General features: G+C 42.8%; 1 protein-coding gene and 1 long non-coding RNA gene across 2 annotated transcripts in view; both read right to left on the bottom strand.

The window, feature by feature from the left end:
* The window catches only part of LOC117522548 (chondroitin sulfate synthase 1-like), a 138,528-nt gene that overhangs the window by 24,481 nt on the left and 94,738 nt on the right, over window positions 1–19,309 (bottom strand). The gene's annotated exons all lie outside the window — the stretch shown is intronic.
* Window positions 1,582–17,727, bottom strand: LOC117522567. The gene is made up of 3 exons (XR_004564247.1): window positions 17,716–17,727; window positions 2,686–2,689; window positions 1,582–1,687 (listed from the first exon to the last, which is right to left on the bottom strand). It is a non-coding gene; the product is annotated as an uncharacterized LOC117522567 (long non-coding RNA).

Genomic DNA, 19,309 nt, shown 5'->3' with positions numbered 1-19,309 from the left:
GTCAGCTTGATTGCAGTGTTTTGTTTTAAAAAGATTATATGTGAATTTTCCACACTGAAATATGGGATACCTCAAGGTTATACTGTAGGGCCACTGTTATTCTATTTATTCTATTTTTACGTAGTACCTCATGGTCAGATTACCTGTATCCATGGAAAATAGTAAACAAACAGTAAAGCAGATGTTTAATTGTTTTCAATGAGAGGACGATGGAAAGTCTGTCGCTGGCTGTGAATGTGGGACCGTGACAACAGCAGACATCACAAGTTGGAAATTTTCAACTCTTCCTGCTGGATTTTATTTTATCCTGAATGATGGGGAAAAACCCCCAGTGAATGGCAGATTATTTAAGTACAAAACAAACCAATCATTTGTATGATATTACATAAAGACATGAAGCTGCAGTGTCATGTAAAATTGACTTTTCTTAAAACAACTATTATAACCAGTGTATTCAAACCTTTGACAGCTACTGTAAATATATGATGGAAGAAAAATATGGATTTTATTTCATGGTGTACATACCATTTTGCCCAGTGCGCCAAATCCAGCATACCATTTTTCCAATTAAAGACATAATCTATATTATAATAGCCAAGTAGCCTAAGTGTGCACAAGTGCGTGCGTGTGTATTGTTTCAATCACGCAGAATCCAGTGAGAGCTGACATTTGCTGTTTGGTATGTGTATGTATTTTGAGTCAAGGATGAACACTGTGAAAACGGAAAGTCGATAGGACAAATGTTTCTGGAGAAGTTAGCAATTATAGCTAACAAGTAAACAATGGATGTTGTGCTGCAATGCATCAGGGGAGTTTGGGGTTTTAAATGTGGTTATTGTGGTTCATGTTAGCGTTATTAATGTATTGTGTTTTTGTAGTTCAATTGGTTTAGTCAGTTTAGTTCGTAAGTTAGTTTGTGCCTAAAATAGGAGGCCGCGGTCTCATTTGGGGGCAGGCACTAAAGGGGTAAAATATGACGCATATGATGTAATTTCTCTACTTCCGGGCGACCAACCATGCCAATTCTAAAGGGTTTTTGGGCAAATTACACACAAAGTGAAAATGTAATGAAAAAGTGACGATGTGGTGGGAAAGTGGACATGTCTTGCGATTTGTTTATGATCCAAAGCTCAAACGTGTTGAGGCAGTTTTGCAGGTGAGAGAACAGAGCTACTCTGGTTAGCTGCGTAGTCTCCCACTTGTTTCGTCTTTTCTTCTCCACCGGGAACCAGCAAAAAAAAAAAAAAACTTTTCGATTGCTGCTGTGATTGCAGCGGAAAACAAAACAGGACACCATTATCCGTGTGAAGTTATGCTGTGTGGTCAAGTGGTCAAATCCCGTAATATCACGGAGGATTCAAACAAGACTGCGGTCTATTAGAAGCACCTGCTTGCGGCAGAATGTGGAAAAGGAAACAAGCTCTGTGCTCGCACTTAACTCAGATCATGGAGAAACTAAGGATAGCCGACATTTTCTGTTTGGTATCCTTATGTATTTTGGGTCAAGGATGAATGCCGCCAACACAGAACATTGATAGGACTAATATTTTTAGAGAAGCTACGGATATTAGCTAACATTGCTAACTACATTCTAAACTCACCATTCCAGCAGGGGGCAGAAAATCATCTTTATATTAAAAGCGTGAGTGCATCTGTGCTTTTATTCAGTAAGTTCAATGCAGACTGTCTTTGATCATCCTGGAGCTGATCAATGGGTGAGCCTTTGTCATTCTGGTTATTCTTCTATCCATTTTGATGGTTGTTTTCCATTTTCTTCCATGAGTCTCTGGTATTTTTGTCCATTTTAAAGCATTGGAGATCATTGTAGATGAACAGCCTATAATTTTTGCACCTGCGTATAAGTTTTCCCCTCTCCAATCAACTTTTTAATCATACTACGCTGTTCTTCTGAACAATGTCTTGAACGTCCCATTTTCCTCAGGCTTTCAAAGAGAAAAGCATGTTCAACAGGTGCTGGCTTCATCCTTAAATAGGGGACACCTGATTCACACCTATTTGTTCCACAAAATTGATGAACTCACTGACTGAATGCCACACTACTATTGTTGTGAACACCCCCTTTTCTACTTTTTTTTTTTAACTAACAGAGCAATTTCATAGCCTTAAGAGTGTGCATATCATGAATGCTTGGTCTTGTTGGATTTGTGAGACTCTACTGAATCTACTGGTACCTTGTTTCCCATGTAACAATAAGAAATATACTCAAAACCTGGATTAATCTTTTTAGTCACATAGCACTACTATTATTCTGAACACTACTGTGTATATATATATATATATATATATATATATATATATATATATATATATACACACTCAACAAAAATATAAACGCCACACTTTTGGTTTTGCTCCCATTTTGTATGAGATGAACTCAAAGATCTAAAACTTTCCACATACACAATATCACCATTTCCCTCAGATATTGTTCACAAACCAGTCTAAATCTGTGATAGTGAGGACTTCTCCTTTGCTGAGATAATCCATCCCACCTCACAGGTGTGCCATATCAAGATGCTGATTAGACACCATGATTAGTGCACAGGTGTGCCTTAGACTGCCCACAATAAAAGGCCACTCTGAAAGGTGCAGTTTTGTTTTATTGGGGGGGGGGGACACCAGTCAGTATCTGGTGTGACCACCATTTGCCTCATGCAGTGCAACACATCTCCTTCGCATAGAGTTGATCAGGTTGTCAATTGTGGCCTGTGGAATGTTGGTCCACTCCTCTTCAATGGCTGTGCGAAGTTGCTGGATATTGGCAGGAACTGGTACACGCTGTCGTATACGCCAGTCCAGAGCATCCCAAACATGCTCAATGGGTGACATGTCCGGTGAGTATGCCGGCCATGCAAGAACTGGGACATTTTCAGCTTCCAAGAATTGTGTACAGATACTTGCAACATGGGGCCGTGCATTATCCTGCTGCAACATGAGGTGATGTTCTTGGATGTATGGCACAACAATGGGCCTCAGGATCTCGTCACGGTATCTCTGTGCATTCAAAATGCCATCAATAAAATGCACCTGTGTTCTTCGTCCATAACAGATGCCTGCCCATACCACAACGCCACCGCCACCATGGGCCACTCGATACACAACACTGACATCAGAAAACCGCTCACCCACACAACGCCACACACGCTGTCTGCCATCTGCCCTGGACAGTGTGAACCGGGATTCATCCGTGAAGAGAACACCTCTCCAATGTGCCAAACGCCAGCGAATGTGAGCATTTGCCCACTCAAGTTGGTTACGACGGCGAACTGGAGTCAGGTCAAGACCCCGATGAGGACAACCAGCATGCAGATGAGCTTCCCTGAGACGGTTTCTGACAGTTTGTGCAGAAATTCTTTGGTTATGCAAACCGATTGTTTCAGCAGCTGTCCGAGTGGCTGGTCTCAGACGATCTTGGAGGTGAACATGCTGGATGTGGAGGTCCTGGGCTGGTGTGGTTACACGTGGTCTGTGGTTGTGAGGCTGGTTGGATGTACTGCCAAATTCTCTGAAACGCCTTTGGAGACGGCTTATGGTAGAGAAATGAACATTCAATACACGAGCAACAGCTCTGGTTGACATTCCTGCTGTCAGCATGCCAATTGCACACTCCCTCAAATCCTGTGACATCTGTGGCATTGTGCTGTGTGATAAAACTGCACCTTTCAGAGTGGCCTTTTATTGTGGGCAGTCTAAGGCACACCTGTGCACTAATCATGGTGTCTAATCAGCATCTTGATATGGCACACCTGTGAGGTGGGATGGATTATCTCAGCAAAGGAGAAGTCCTCACTATCACAGATTTAGACTGGTTTGTGAACAATATCTGAGGGAAATGGTGATATTGTGTATGTGGAAAGTTTTAGATCTTTGAGTTCATCTCATACAAAATGGGAGCAAAACCAAAAGTGTTGCCTTTATATTTTTGTTGAGTGTAATTCATGCATTTATTTCCTCTAGGCTGGACTATTGTAATTCATTATTATCAGGTTGTCTTAAAAGTTCCCTGAAAAGCCTTCAGTTAATTCAAAATGCTGCAGCTAGAGTACTGACAGGGACTAGAAGGAGAGAGCATATTTCACCCATAATGGCCTCTCTTCATTGGCTTCCTGTTAATTCTAGAATAGAATTTAAAATTCTTCTTCTTACTTATAAGGTTTTGAATAATCAGGTCCCATCTTATCTTAGGGACCTCATAGTACCATATCACCCCAATAGAGCGCTTCGCTCTCAGACTGCAGGCTTACTTGTAGTTCCTAGGGTTTTTAAGAGTAGAATGGGAGGCAGAGCCTTCAGCTTTCAGGCTCCTCTCCTGTGGAACCAGCTCCCAATTCGGATCAGGGAGACAGACACCCTCTCTACTTTTAAGATTAGGCTTAAAACTTTTCTTTTTGCTAAACCTTATAGTTAGGGCTGGATCAGGTGACCCTGAACCATCCCTTAGTTATGCTGCTATAGACTTAGACTGCTGGGGGGTTCCCACGATGCACTGAGCGTTTCTTTCTTTTTGCTCTATATGCACCACTCTGCATTTAATCATTAGTGACTGATCTCTGCTGTCTTCCACAGCATGTCTTTTTCCTGATTCTCCCTCAGCCCCAACCAGTCCCAGCAGAAGACAGCCCCTCCCTGAGCCTGGTTCTGCTGGAGGTTTCTTCCTGTTAAAAGGGACTGTTTCGACCGTTGTTTTGACCGTTGGCGTTTTTCTGTGATTACTGTATGGCTTTTGCCTTGCAATATAAAGCGCCTTGGGGCAACTGTTGTTATGATATGGCGCTATATAAATAAATAAAATTGAACTGAAAATTGAATTTGATTAATCTGGCTGCAAAACTTATGATTTACTCAAAGAATGCAACACAGATTTAGTTTGTCCATTTACTTATGACCTCTGAAAATCTTGGGACTGTGCATACACATAGGAGGGGAGACTATTCATTGATCACTGCTCAGTGAGCTCAAAATAAAACGAGTGTGGCCCACGGGCTGAAAATTACCACCCGCGATTCAGGTGCTGCAAAGTGGTCGACTAAACAAGCTGCTTCCTGAACACCACAACACAACATGTTGTTACATGAAACTCGCATTACTTTTTCAACCTTTATTTTCCCAACACGTTTTGTCTTCACCAATGCAGATGTCTGGTGTAAAACCTGGAGTCAACACACAATGCACCAACCACACGCCAGCAATGCAGCGGTATCAGAGTTGTATCGTAGGACGGCGTCAGCTTCCCACAGCAAACACGTGCGTCTGTCGGAAACCATGCGCATCGAGCGTGGGTCTGTTCAGTCATCTCCGGGTCCACTGTCCCATCCAGGAACCACCCAAGAGACCACATTACTCACCACAAAGGGATTGCCATGACAATGATAACTACAGAAATGCGTCTTTCATTTCAAGTTATGCTCCATCGTTTATTTTATAGTGCAGCACTCAGTTCTGAAAAACACTCATTTTGCCCAGTTTTATAAATCCGGGTGTAGAAAAACAATTATTGAGCAACATAACTTCATTTTCTTCCACACACTCATTGAGTTCGAGTCCTAAGGCTTGAAATAAAAGGAGAAAAATGATCAAATGTGAGTGAATTCCTTTATTATTATTTTCATAGGGTATATTTTAAAATGCAATATGAAATGTGCCTTTCCATTCAATTTACAGAAAATGCACCATAGTGCAATATACATACACAGTTATCGGGATATAAAATGACGGGAATTTTTTGTTGCATCACACAGCCTTAATCTAAGGTTTGCAGCCTCACTTCACACGTGCTGTGTGATGTGTCGACTGTGCACATGCACGTCAGTGATGATACTCAAAAGATTTACTGTGCAGCTCTACTTAAGTACTTTATTTTTTATTCATTTATTTAACCTTCATTTAACCAGGTTAGTCCCATTGAGATCGAGATCTCTTTTGCCAGGGAGACCTGGACAATTATAAAGTTTCCAGTTCACCTAACCTGCATGTCTTTAAATGTGGGAGGAAACCGGAGCACCTGGAGGAAACCCACGCAAACACGGGGAGAACATGCAAACTGCACAGGTGGGAATCAAACTCATGACAGAACAGTGCTAACTGCTAAGCCACTGTGCTGCCCAAGTACTGCATTTAAAACAACCCCCCCATTACACACACACACACACACACACACACACACACACACACACCAAAAAACTAAACACATATTACACCAACAGCTTCTTCCTGCAGGAATAAGCAGAAGAAGAAGAAGGTCTTTATTTAACACAGGTCACCAGCTAAGGCTCAGAGGCTGCAGACCTGCAGCAGTCACATGAAGGAGGCAGTGGCTTCACCGCGGGCAAACCCACGGCTTCAAACGCTCCAAACATTAAGGCACAGGCTCAAATTAAAAGCTTCCACTAAATGAAGGGAAAACCAACATGATATTGGTAATTTTTATCCTGTTTCTTAATTGTTGAAGGTAATTATAGTTGTGCAGCTGTCAGCAGCGTATCCATGGAGTCCTGTTGGTCCATGGAGATAGTACTTAGTGAGCGCCACCAAAAGAAACAGACACGTGACAAAAAGTGAGTCTGTAATCACCCCAGTCAGGCCCAAACTCCCCCACCTGTTGGAGACTCATCATCGTGTCAGAACCAAGTGGCTTAGTGCAAATCATAAAACCAACATGCTTCACATGGGTGGTGTGATTGCGTCTGCTGGACACCACAGACTCTTGTGAAACAGCACGAGGGCCAGTTTTGTTTGTTTTGTTTTTTTGGCAGGGCGATGAGAAGCACAAAAACAAAACAGATGAGATGGCAGATCTGGACTCAGTGTCGCTGACCGAACGGTCCCCCTTAAAAATTGGTCCGTCCTACCTTTACTGTGCACGCGTCATTAGCCACGGTTCACGGATTATCACCTCGTTTCTGCTTAAAACTGCACTCCAGTCATCATCTATCTGAGCGACAGACATCTGAAGCTTTTGTACAACAATCATTTCCACATAAATTCAGCATCATTTCATCATAAAAGACGGATGAAGCCATCAGAGTGCTGTCTACACGAGCTGCTAGCTGATGCGTTCACTGCGCATCTGTCATTTCAAAGCATTGAGTTTTGCCTCATTTCTGCTTAAAACTGACTTTAGAATGATTTAAGAGGTTTTACCTTGTATATACCTTAGTGTGTGTGTGTGTGTGTATATATATATATATATATATATATATATTAGGGGTGGGCAAACATAAAAAATCTTAATCGCATTAACTCAATGACTTTGTGATTAATCGCATGGTATATGTGAAACCCAAAAATGAATTCAAAAGCTGCTTAAAAGCACAGTTTTATTTGAAAATGTAAATGAACACTGCATACAATACATACATACAATTGTGATGTATTTGTTTTAGTATATTTAGATTTTGTTGTGATTTGGCACTTTATAAGCCGATTAAACTGTTTCTTTCTCTTTTTGCTCCGTATGCATCACTCTGCATTTAATCATTAGTGATCGATCTCTGCCCCCCTTCACAGCATGTCTTTTTCCTGGTTCTTTCCCTCAGCCCCAACCAGTCTCAGCAGAAGACTGCCCCTCCCTGAGCCTGGTTCTGCTGGAGGTTTCTTCCTGTTAAAAGGGAGTTTTTCCTTCCCACTGTAGCCAAGTGCTTGCTAATAGGGGGTCGTTTTGACCGTTGGGGTTTTTCATAATTATTGTATGGCCTTGCCTTACAATATAGAGCGCCTTGGGGCAACTGTTTGTTGTGATTTGGCGCTATATAAGAAAAAAGTTGATTGATTGATTGATTAAACTGAATTGAAATTGAACATTTTATTGAGTCTTAAAGTAAATAAATATGAATTTGGTCACTGGATCCTTAAACTTTGTACATAATGAACTCTACATGGTGAATCCTTGATCTCTGGACATAAATAGGAATAAACAAAATCTGTAGTTTTTGTCAAAAGCATTTCCTTTCAGATATTGGCATGAATGTGTTTCCATATATCTGAGCTGAGCTCTTACAGCTGCTGTGCTTCACTTCAGGATGTAATTTGAAAAGAAAATACAGCACGTTTCATTTTGGGAGGAAAAAAAAATGTTTTAGTCGATTGTAGTTTCTTGTCTGTATTACATTTGGAAAGAGGTGTCATTTTATTTAAAGCGACGATTCATTTTGAAGTTATTAATTCCGACAGGACTCTGTCTCAGCGTTTCGAGCTGTGTAAACAGAACGGAGGACGATTCTCGTTTCTTGACAGCAACAAGACAAGAGTCCCAGTTAGTGACTTTAATCCACACAAAAGTGACTGACGATATTTTAATGGCTTTGCGAGGGGTTAAGAAGCGGCTTGCCGTTTCTGAAGAGCAGTGAATCAAAGAACCAACGAGCTACTGGATCGAAGCATTGCTTCAATGGTTCATGGTTTCAAAGTGGAGCCGCGCTGCAGAAATAGTTTATTACAGACCAAACCCTGAATATCCGACTTTATTTGTACGTCCGTATGACTCTGAAACTCGGAAAAAATCCGTATAATTTACGGACTATAGGTTGACATGAAAACCACTGAAAAGCTGTGTTCACCGCAGGGACACGTTCGGCTATTCGAGATTCAAGATTTTTTTTTTTTTACCGATGACGAACGATGCGTAAAAAAGTAGAACTTTGTACCGAAAATGTCCATTCAAAAGTTCGGCGTCTTTCTGCATTTTGTTTTGTTGTGCATTGCATAGCCTGTACTTTTCTCGATCCTCGTGTCGTTTTCCGTGTGAACTCAGCTATCAGCAGGAAGCAGCAACATAAGCTCGCCCCCGACTGATGCTTTCAAAATAAAAGGCAACGAGCAACAGTCATAAAAGGCAAAAAAAAAAAAAAATGCAGCGTTAAGGGGAGGAACAAAATTGTCGGCGATAATGACCTCAATAATTAACGCAATGTTAGCGCGTTAACGTTGCCCAGCCCTAATATATATATACACACCCTCTCTACTTTTAAGATTAGGCTTAAAACTTTCCTTTTTGCTAAAGCTTATAGTTAGGGCTGGATCAGGTGACCCTGAACCATCCCTTAGTTATGCTGCTATAGACTTAGACTGCTGGGGGGTTCCCATGATGCACTGAGTGTTTCTTTCTCTTTTTGCTCTGTATGCACCACTCTGCATTTAATCATTAGTGATTGATCTCTGCTCCCCTCCACAGCATGTCTTTTTCCTGGTTCTCTCCCTCAGCCCCAACCAGTCCCAGCAGAAGACTGCCCCTCCCTGAGCCTGGTTCTGCTGGAGGTTTCTTCCTGTTAAAAGGGAGTTTTTCCTTCCCACTGTCGCCAAGTGCTTGCTCACAGGGGTTCGTTTTGACCGTTGGGGTTTTTCCGTAATTATTGTATGGCCTTGCCTTACAATATAAGGCGCCTTGGGGCAACTGTTTGTTGTGATTTGGCGCTATATAAATAAAATTGATTTGATTATATATATATATATATATATATATATATATATATATATATATATATATATACATACACACACACACACACACACTTAACAATTCACAGTCAAAATGTGCAAATGAAATTGGCAAATAAAATAAAATGTATAATAAGAGAAGAAAAGAGAATGTGTGAAACAAACAGATTGAATTTAAACTGTACTTGAGGTAGATGAATTAATGAGTTTTGTTGCAGGTTAAGTTGTTCATCAGTGTGAAGACCTGTGGAAAGAAATTGTTCCTGTGTCTGGTTGTTTTGACATACAGAGCTCTGCAACATCGATCAGACGAGAGGAGTTTAAACAGTGTGTGTCCAGGGTGTGAGGGTCTGCAGAGATGTTACCAGCTCACTTCCTGGTCCTGGACTGGTGTAAGTCCTGGATGGAGGGCAAGCTGGCTCCAATGATTTTTTTTCTGCAGACCTGGCAGTTGGTTGATGTCTGTGCCTGTCATGTTTGGAGGCAGAGGGATTCCAAACAGATGGAGATGCACAGGACAGACAGGATGATGGATGTATAGAAGATGATAGGCAGTTCCTGGGGCAGGTTGAACTTCCTGAACTGTCTGAGGAAGTACAGCCTCTGCTGTGCCTTTTTCCTGATGGAGTCTATGTGGGAGGTCCACTTCAGATCTTGGGAGATGGTGGATCACTGGAACTGGAAAGTGTCCACAGTTGGCACAGTGTTGTTTAGGACGTGGGGGTTCCTCTCGTCTATTATCATCTCTATGGTCTTGAGCAGGTTCAGTTCCAGTATGCAGCCTCCTCACCATCCTGGATGAGACCAATGATGGTGGCGTCATATGCAAACTCCAGGGCCAGTATCCACGAAGCAGCCTAAGGCTAAAAATAGCTCCTAGTGATGTTACTCTAAGAAAAATCTTAGAATTCCTCAAATTCTTAGACATTTCTTACAATTTTTCCTTGGTAAAATGAAAGTTGTCTGCAAAGCACCTTAAGCCTTAAGAGAGCTCCTAAGGTGCCAAACTGGTAAGAGTAGGGAGAAGGACTTTAAAGAAGCCTAATGCTGCGTTCACACCGGGCACGACGCGAGTGACTGCAGCCACAGGTTGCCATGTAATCCCTATGTAAGGACGCGTTTTGGCGCCAAACCGCGCAGCGCGACATGAGTGAAGCAATTTTGAGCATTTTGCGCGTTTGTGGCATGATATTGCGTCGAGTCACGTTGCCCTCCTCCCCAAGTTGACAAATCTGAACTTTTTCGTCTCGTTGCGCCGCGATGACCAATCAGGGACTGAATATGTAGTGACATGGAGATGTCTGGAGTTTGACTGAGGCTGTGAACATGTCCTGTATCTGGTAGCAGCCTGTGAGCAGGACTTATGTCTCTTTTGTCCTTTATTTCACAATTATGACAGAGTTTTTGGAGAAAGCAGCAGCACCACAGCAGCGGGAGCAGAGTTTCTTTTTCTTTTATGCGTGCGTGCGAGTGAATCGTCTGTGGAGATTATTTTACTTATTAACTACACAGATGTATAATAAAACAAATGGTGACTGGTTTCTAAATACAATTATGACAGAGTTTTTTGGGGGAAGAGCAAGCTGCAGTCCACAGCAGGCAGCAGAGTTTCTTTTTTTTTTTTTTAATTGTTTACATGTGCGCGCGTGAACGGGACAGGAGGTCCTCAAGCTGGGTCCCACAGAGGAGGAAAGACTGCTGAAAGCAGCCGTCATCCAGACGCAGCTCCTGCAGCAGATACTCCCTGTATTGGGAGCTTTCCACAACAACTCGCTCCGTGTGATTAAGGTCCGTCATGTTAACTTGACTGAAAACCGGAGCCGGTGAGTGTAATGGAAGTTCCTCCTATTTGATGACGCACCGGGGCGAATTTTCGCAGCAAAAGCAGAGCGACACACCGGGCAAAGGAGGCGCGTTCGTCGCCTGGCAACCCACGTGAATTTGTAGCGTCTGATCGCGCCCGGTGTGAACGTGGCATGAGTGTCTTAAGCAGAGTCGACAGAGAGGAAGCACAGATATTCTCCATATGTAGGATAAAATATGTAAAATTAATTTTCATTGTCACGCAGATGATACCCAGCTTTATCTATCCATGAAGCCAGAGGACACACACCAATTAGCTAAACTGCAGAATTGTCTTACAGACATAAAGACATGGATGACCTCTAATTTCCTGCTTTTAAACTCAGATAAAACTGAAGTTATTGTACTTGGCCCCACAAATCTTAGAAACATGGTGTCTAACCAGATCCTTACTCTGGATGGCATTACCCTGACCTCTAGTAATACTGTGAGAAATCTTGGAGTCATTTTTGATCAGGATATGTCATTCAATGCACATATTAAACAAATATGTAGGACTGCTTTTTTGCATTTGCACAATATCTCTAAAATTAGAAAGGTCTTGTCTCAGAGTGATGCTGAAAAACTAATTCATGCATTTATTTCCTCTAGGCTGGACTATTGTAATTCATTATTATCAGGTTGTCCTAAAAGTTCCCTGAAAAGCCTTCAGTTAATTCAAAATGCTGCAGCTAGAGTGCTGACGGGGACTAGAAGGAGAGAACATATCTCACCCATATTGGCCTCTCTTCATTGGCTTCCTGTTAATTCTAGAATAGAATTTAAAATTCTTCTTCTTACTTATAAGGTTTTGAATAATCAGGTCCCATCTTATCTTAGGGACCTCATAGTACCATATCACCCCAATAGAGCGCTTCGCTCTCAGACTGCAGGCTTACTTGTAGTTCCTAGGGTCTGTAAGAGTAGAATGGGAGGCAGAGCCTTCAGCTTTCACGCTCCTCTCCTGTGGAACCAGCTCCCCTTTCAGATCAGGGAGACAGACACCCTCTCTACTTTTAAGATTAGGCTTAAAACTTTCCTTTTTGCTAAAGCTTATAGTTAGGGCTAGATCGGATGACCCTGAACCATCCCTTAGTTATGCTGCTATAGACTTAGACTGCTGGGGGGTTCCCATGATGCACTGAGTGTTTCTTTCTCTTTTTGCTCTGTATGCACCACTCTGCATTTAATCATTAGTGATTGATCTCTGCTCCCCTCCACAGCATGTCTTTTTCCTGGTTCTCTCCCTCAGCCCCAACCAGTCCCAGCAGAAGACTGACCCTCCCTGAGCCTGGTTCTGCTGGAGGTTTCTTCCTGTTAAAAGGGAGTTTTTCCTTCCCACTGTTGCCAAGTGCTTGCTCACAGGGGGTCGTTTTGACCGTTGGGGTTTATCCATAATTACTGTATGGCCTTGCCTTACAATATGAGGCACCTTGGGGCAACTTTGTTTGTTGTGATTTGGCGCTATATAAATAAAATTGATTTGATTTGATTTAGGATGACAGTGAGTCAGTAACACGCTACCTGCTTGATCTATGTATTTATTTTATGTTAATCTACTGTCTTAATGAATTTATAAGTTGTTTAGGTTCTTGTTATCGTATACACACTTAATATTATCATTATTTTTATTATTATTATTATTATTAGTAGTAGTAGTAGTAGTATTAATATTGTTATTTTCTTTTTTTATTACTTCTATTTTGTCATTTTGTCACCTGCTATGTCCTGTCCGTCAGGAAGTTGGAGATCCACTGACAGGTGGGAGCTGGCACAGAGACGTTGGGGAGTTTTTTGTGGAGAATGCTGGGGATGATGGTGTTGAATACCAAGCTGAAGTCCACGAACAGGATCCTCAAGTACGTCTCTGCAAAGTCCAAATGCTGCAGGATGTAATGCGTGTGTTTTTACAATTCTCACATTAGCTACTGGCTGTTGCTGTTGCGCTGAGCAGCATTGTGTGCACATAAAGGCTTGACGGAAGTGTAGAAGAAGAAATGCTAGGCTAAGCACGCCATTCTACAGTTCGTATGTGTCTGTAAATATTAATAAAGCCAGTTAGCAAAACAAAGGCTGGATAGTTCATGACAATGATCAACCCAGAAGTAAATTCGCGAGGCCGCTGAGATGGCTTATCTACGAGGTCTGTCCGTAAAGTATCGTACCTTTTTATTTTTTTCAAAAACTATATGGATTTCATTCATATGTTTTTACGTCAGACATGCTTGAACCCTCGTGCGCATGCGTGAGTTTTTCCACGCCTGTCGGTGACGTCATTCGCCTGTGAGCACGCCTTGTGGAAGGAGTGGTCCTGCCCCCTCGTCGGATTTTCATTGTCTGGAAATGGCGGAATGAAAAGGACTTTTTTCCATCAGAATTTTTTCAGAAGCTGTTAGAGACTGGCACCTGGAAACCATTCGAAAAATTTATCTGGCTTTCAGTGAAAATTTTACGGGCTTCACAGAGAATAAGGACTTTAACTACAGGTTTAAGGACCCCTTTAAAGGACGGTCGGTGCGCCGCGCTGCGAGCTGCGACGATGCGGCACAAACCACTGGATCATTTCTAAGCTGATGGCTCTGTGGATACGAGACCGTCGTGTGCTCTTTCTCTGGTTATCACAAGACCTGGACATCAGCCATTTTCCGGCAGATTTCACTTTTAACAAGAGATTTTGTCATGGAAAGCCGCGCGGAGGCTTCGCGCGTCACGACCGATTCGCTGATGAAGCGAGACAAAGGAACACCTCTGTTTCGGAGTGTTAGAGGACAAGTTGGGACATGTCTATCTCGGCTTTCAGTGCTTACCAGCCCAGTGAGTATAAAAGAACTTGTGGAGAGCTGGACATCCTTATTCTCTGTGAAGCCCGTAAAATTTTCACTGAAAGCCAGATAAATTTTTCGAATGGTTTCCAGGTGCCAGTCTCTAACAGCTTCTGAAAAAATTCTGATGGAAAAAAGTCCTTTTCATTCCGCCATTTCCAGACAATGAAAATCCGACGAGGGGGCGGGACCACTCCTTCCACAAGGCGTGCTCACAGGCGAATGACGTCACTGACAGGCGTGGAAAAACTCACGCATGCGCACGAGGGTTCAAGCATGTCTGACGTAAAAACATATGAATGAAATCCATATAGTTTTTGAAAAAAATAAAAAGGTACGATACTTTACGGACAGACCTCGTATAAGTTTAGCCATCGATGTGAGATGGTGACTAGACGGATAATGTTGGGCGTCTAACTGCAGTGGACTAAGTAAGTTTAGTAGAATGAACAATGAGACTGCTTTATTAAACTGGGCCCTGGTAGCCTGGTGTTGCAACAGTAATTTTTACCTCAATGCAGACAAGATCAAAGAGATGGTTATTGATCCAAGGAGGAGTGGACAGCTGCACACATCACAATACATTGATGAGACAGTGGAGAGGGTGAAAACCTTCAAATTCCTCAGCATTCACATTAGTGATGATCTCACCTGGTCTTACAACACCTGACAGATCATCAAGAAGTCCCACAAGACACTGTACGTTTTGAGAAGACTTCAGAAAATTTGGTATGTCAGCTAAAATTCTCAGCAACTTCTACAGGTGTACGATTGAGAGTGTCCTCAACACTGCCATCACAGTTTGGTACAGTAATTGCACAGTCCAAGACAGGAAGGCTCTCCAGTGTGTGATTAAGATCTCACAGTACATCTCTGGGGCAGCGTTCTCCTCACTGCAGGACATTTACAAAACCAGAGTCCTATGTAGGACACATAACCTCATCAGGGACAATACACACCCCCAAACCTCACTCTTCACACTCCCACCATTAGGCAGATGCTACAGGAGTCTGAAGTACAGGACTACTAGGCTGGTGAACAGCTTCTATCCACAGTCCATTATAGGCTTCTCACTAACTCTCTTACACACTGACCCCTCCACCAGCTGAGTGACTTATTTCACTGTCATTCTTCTCCTCATCATTATTACTATCATCCTCTTAAGTATTTACTATAACACACGTTTGCGCATACATTCAAACCTGTTATCAGGACAACGCAGCTGCAGGCACAGCACAGACTCGCTGCAGAAAGGATCACAGTGTCAAGGTCCCGGTTCGCTTCATTTTTCTTTTGTTAGTTTCGGTTTTGTTTTGGTCTTTTATGCACTCTGCACTCGCAGGCTTTTCAGTGATGGGACTCATTCATCCACTTTTTCTCGGCAATTTGTGACTTTGTTACTTTTTTCCTTTGTTAAGCAAACGCTGTGTGCCGTGTGACCGGGACATAACAGAGAAATCGTATCAGATCTACCGTGCTTTAATACGAACTTTTTCCACCCCAGACCCATTGAACTGTGCATCCAGATCAGCATTTCAGCCCAAACGAGTCACAGCAGTAAATGGAGCTGGACTGACGTCTGGACTTCCTGGTGCAGTGCTGTTGGAAGGAAGCCTCTACAGTCCCAGACCGTGAACTTACTGCTGCTCATTGAGAAGAAAGACCTCACTGTTCTCACAGGAAACAACTAACATCTACAGGAAATGCATCCAAGTGAGTTCATCAGTTGGTGTGTTCGACACACATTTCACTTGACCCTCCCTTCACTTGACTCCACGTGGCTGCTTAGTCCATCAGACGGTTCCTCTGTCCACTGAAGCCCGAGTCCCCGTCCGTCAGCATCATCACTTGAAGCTACTTGCTTCATTTGTGTGTCCACAGTACTGTATGGTGGCTGTTGTATTACGGCCATGGAATGCTGAAAGACATTCCAGGCTGTGGAATGCTGTGAATGACATTTCAGTTCGCTTGTTTTAGTTTGTAAAGGAGGAGGAAGCTGACCGCCGCAACGTGACCACATGCTTTGTTCCCAACAAATACGGGGAGAGTACAATACAACCCCAGATCCGAAAAACATGGGATGACATGGAAAATACAGATAAAAAAAAAGTCAGTGGGTGCATGTCCGGAAAACGTTTTGCTCTGTATTTCTTGGCAGATGATGTCAGTTAGGCAAACAGAAACATGACAGCAAACAGAGTGAAACGAACGATGCAACATCAGATCATGAATGAACTGATCAAACATATGACAGCGATGCTCAGTATTCATTCAGATCAGTGAACCTACAAGCAGACGTTTGGAAAAAGTGGAGAATATGTTATTTTCAAGAGATAATGGACTTTTGTTCCATTATCTCCTGAGGGAGGTGATGGTCTAGTGGTTAAGGCGTTGGGCTTGAGACCAGAAGATTATTTGTAAAGCGCTTTGACCGTCTGATACAGATGGAAAAGCGCTATATAAATGCAGTCCATTTACCATTTGTTCCAGATGGCACAGTGCTCCGTAAAGAGAGAAGTCAACTACTTACACTTATACTGTGACTGCACCAAAATGAACACAATCCAGAATTCTTACCAGGATTTATTCACAGCATCGTCGCACCTGCATCGCTGCGCAACGATGCTGCCATCACTTTTACAGCCAGTTTTCTTGAGACAAGTCAGCAGATGAACACATGAACACTTCCAAGTCACTGAATGATTTGGATTTCAGTTACATCACTCATTGAGAAACACAAAAAGATTTACTGTGTGGTAAATTGAGAGCAGCCAGCTCTCGAAAACTGAGTGACCGCAATAGAAGGAGACGTGAGGTGAGGGAAGCCACCAAGACAACTGTGCACCATGAACTGCTACATCATCAGTCACACAGCTTCATGATGAAGTTGTATTTAGGGGCTGGAGCAAGTCGATTTAAATACTTAATATGAAAATATTATACATTTGACACCTTGTTTTCATTCAGAACAAGGGGCTAAAAATCCTTATTTTCATTTTTCTAAGTTCTTTTTAAAAGTGGAAAGCAAAATTATACTTGTCCCCCCTCCCCCTACACACTTCAACCAACACCTTTTCTTTTGTTGCTGATCTGACGAATGATCCAATCTGTTACACGCCTCGTCACAATGAAAGTCACACTCTGTCTGCTTTCACGTTAAAATGTCTTAATTGTTTAGTGTCTTTAGTAACACGCGTGAGTGACCTGACACTGTTTAACGCTGCTTCCTGTCGCAGTGCAGACAGGCTCTGGACAGCAGTTTAACTTTACCTCTGCCACTGAATCTGTGTTTCAGTAAAAGAGGGCACGCAGGAGGAGGTTCAGCGCCCACTGTTACGGCTCGAAACACTGACACAAAATATCCACATGCGGTTTGATTACAGTGTTCATTGGTTCAGTTTGTGCTCTCAGTGTTCATGTTGTACTCAGGCACCAACGTGGCTCCAGAAACCTGGGTGGTGACTCGAGCCAATAGATACTGAAGTGAGAAGAACTGGTACCGGAACCGGGTTTTGGGGTCCAACTGTACTGTTCTCATGTTCACTTCTGCTGTGTTGTTAGATGTGTCCATATCAAGGATGAGTCCAAAACTTATCACAATATAAATGTATCATGATTGTATTTTCTCTGGGCTTCAGAATGGTCTGTTATTGTCCCACAGACGGCTCTCTGGTCTTCATGGTTGCTTTTCTGTTTTAACAACACCTAAAGCTGAAACAAAGGGCAGACATTCAGAACTACTCACATTCAGGACAAACCTGGGTCACAACAGTTACCACGTGTACCAATATTTCTGCATCTCCCAAAATCCAGCTGTCTGACACAGAAGCTGCCACGTCATTAACCACGTGCAGACTTTAATACACGCAAATGAGAGCCAACACCCCAAACTGTCTTCTTCTTTGGATCTTAATGTCCAAGCCTGACTGTTCCAACACTTTTGGAGGGGATGATATTAACCCGCCCAAAACCAGTCAGTCTCCTATTTCCACAGCAACCTGTGCATCAGACAGACAAATATATCCATGTCTGTTCCCAGCAGAACCATCCCTCCACACTGGAAAAGAGGGAGAACGGCGTGGATTTAGAAAAAAGCTGAAGTGTCGGGTTTGAGTTTCTGCCCCGTCATAACCTGACGATATGGTGAGACCGTTATTTCCGCTGAGGAAAGCAGAGACAGCAGAGTGAGGAGATGGAATAAAGTGATCATTCCTCTGTGCAGTTTTCCACAGTTTGGAAAGAAAAAGAGGAGGAAATTGTGGAAGTTGTGGTTGGTTATTTTGAGAACTGAGGCCAGATGCCTGACAGAGTGCATTGCCCCTACACGCTTTGTATATGTGAAGGTGTTCAGTCAGTTGGTCTCAGTCTGACTGGGATACAGGTCATCGGCTGTAGTACTGACAGAACTACAGACATGTCAACAGTCAGCTGTCTGTGATAGACTGAAGCTGGTGAATCACCCCGTCACGGCTCACAGCTAAAAGCCGAAACGCAGCCCAACGCTTCAGCGCGTCACCTGGTGACGGACTCTTCACACTCACCAACACAGACCGCTGAGGCGTCTCACCTCATCCACACAGTGGCGATGGAAAAGACTTCACATCACTGCCTGTGACGTGTGCCTCTGTCCACGACCCATATGCTCAGGCTAACGGCTAACTGATTTAAAATCAACCTCATCTGCCTCGTTGGTACTTTTGATTTCAGCTGAATCACACCTAGACAGAGACACATGAAAAACAACGTTAAACATCTCAAACACATCATATCAGACCACCCTTTTAAAATGACGCTTGTCCAATATGGACGTCTGAGAAGGTACAGGGGCAGATAAGTTTTCTCTTTTCAACCACTGAGGAATACAATCATGTTCGACTAGTGACGAGGCTGTTTCAGAAGAAGATTTGTAAACATTAGTACTTGTAGACATAGCGTAGAGTAGCACATGTCTACGTGTGTGTGTGTGTGTGTGTAGTACTGTAGTGACGAGAAAACAATGCATTCAAGCAATGTGCACAGAGAACGTCGTATGCATAAAGTTAATGTGACAAGCACATTTTTTTGTTTGGTGGGAAGTAAACATTGCGACAAATAGGTAAAAACAAATGGCCCTGAACTAGCCTCTGTTTATTCTTTGAGGCCAGACAGCACCGAGGCCAAGAACGAGTCCTTACAGAGCGAGGCCCAGGCAT

This window comes from Thalassophryne amazonica, chromosome 2, assembly GCF_902500255.1.
Source record: "Thalassophryne amazonica chromosome 2, fThaAma1.1, whole genome shotgun sequence".
Lineage (NCBI taxonomy): Eukaryota > Metazoa > Chordata > Actinopteri > Batrachoidiformes > Batrachoididae > Thalassophryne > Thalassophryne amazonica.
Note: the sequence above shows the minus strand (reverse complement) of the source record. Positions and strands in the feature narration are given on the sequence as shown.